At 37.8% G+C, this 1885-nt stretch overlaps 1 pseudogene; it reads right to left on the reverse strand.

Annotated features, from left to right (window-relative positions):
• Window positions 1-1391, reverse strand: part of LOC112072030 (GTPase IMAP family member 9-like) — a 25349-nt pseudogene extending 23958 nt beyond the window's left edge.
• Between the last annotated feature and the right edge of the window lie 494 nt (window positions 1392-1885).

Here is a 1885-nt window from a genome sequence, read left to right on the forward strand (position 1 = left end):
CGTCAAGAAAGCACTTTTTTAAGGGGGTGATACGTTTTTTCCAAATTTTTACATTTTTTACTTTTGACTTTTGATTTCTATGAAATCACATTCCAAAAGGCCACAAACATATTCCTAAGTCCAAATAAAAATGTCAAAAAAAATTATGTTAATAAAATTTGACCAAAGTTTATTTCATACAGTTCTTACACATGTGTAATTGACATAAAATCGAAAGAAAGAATTTCGAAAAAACGGTCCAGAAAGCACTTTTTTTTAAGGGGTTGATAATGTTTTGCAAAAACTTAAAAAAATTCAAAATTTGCTCTGGTCTTGAACTTTGCGTTACAGTAAAGGCCTATGATAAGAATAAGATGGAACTCACTCGCCCACTATAGGATTTTGGGGTGTACACAGCGCATTTACAAGATGGCATTTGCCAAACCAACTTTGGACGAAAACACCTCCGGTTGCAATATGAATCCCACACCAACTCCCATCGGTGGTATGGTTCGCTCTCTGCCAATAAAGTTGCATGTTATATTTGTTTACAATTGGGGGAGTGTCCCTACTTCATCGTTTTGATTTTCTTTTTAAAAAATCTTAATTATCTCATTGATGCTCTTTCTTACTTTCGTGTACACTTATAATTAGTTTCTGCTTTATGTCTGAAGCAGATTGAATCTGAAAAACGCAGGAGAAAAATTTCAATAACAGACGTGGGGAATTGGTAAGGCTATTGGATTTCCCTATTTGTCCTTGCGCAACCAAACTCAATAAGATGCGTGGTGGGATTTGAACCAGCGCCTCCGTAGAGACTTGGCGCCTCAATCCAGCGCCTTAGACCGCTCGGCCACCACTACCCTGCTTTAGCAAAATATTCACACTTTCCCGTCAGTTACCTAGAGCATCGGCACTCCCTTGTAACTTTGTCTTCTTTATTAATTGTCTTCTTTAAAATCTTATGGATCTCATGTTGCTCTTCCTTCATCGTTTTTGATTTTCTTTTTAAAATCTTAATTTAATCTATGTTGCTCTTTCTTCCTTCGTGTACACTTATAAATTAGTTTCTGCTTTTATGTCTGAAGCAAGACTTGAATCTGAAAAACGCTGCAGATAATTTCAATAACAGACGTGAATTGGGTAAAGAGCTTGTATTCCTTGATTTGTCCTTGCGCAAACAAACTCACATAAAGATGGGCAGTGGTGGGATTTGAACCCACGTTCTCCGTAGAGAACTGGCAGCCTTAATCCAGCCCTTAGACCGCCGGCCCACACTACCCTGCTTCAGCAAAATATTTCTCACTTTCCCGTCAAGTTACCTTAGAGCATCGCACTCCCTTGGTAACTTTGTCTTCTTTGGTAATTTTCTTCTTTAAAATCTTCTGGATCTCATGTTGCTCTTCCTTCATCGTTTTTGATTTCTTTTAAAAATCTTAATTTATCTCATGTTGCTCTTTCTTCCTTCGTCGTACACTTATTTATTAGTTTCTGCTTTTATGTCTGAAGCAGATTGAATCTGAAAAACACAGGCCAGAAAATTTCAATAAAGACGTAGGGGAACTGCGGTAAAGCTGGATTCCTTTATTTGTCCTTTGCGCACACAAACTCAAGAAAGATGGCAGTGGTGGGATTTGAACCCACGGCCTCCGTAGAGACGCGATGCCGTAATCCAGCGCCCTTAGAGCGCTCCCACACTACCCTGCTTTAGGCAAAATTGTTCACACTTTCCCGTCAGTTAAACCTAGAGCATCGGCACTCCCTTGCTAACTTTGTCTTTTTTATTTTCTTCTTTAAATCTTTATGGAATCTCAATGTTCTCTTACTTCATCGTTTTGCATTTTTCTTTTTAAAAATCTTAATTTATTCATGATGCTGTTTGTTATCCTTTTGTGCTACACTTATA

This window comes from Salvelinus sp. IW2-2015, unplaced genomic scaffold (assembly GCF_002910315.2).
Source record: "Salvelinus sp. IW2-2015 unplaced genomic scaffold, ASM291031v2 Un_scaffold1805, whole genome shotgun sequence".
Classification (NCBI taxonomy): Eukaryota; Metazoa; Chordata; class Actinopteri; order Salmoniformes; family Salmonidae; genus Salvelinus; species Salvelinus sp. IW2-2015.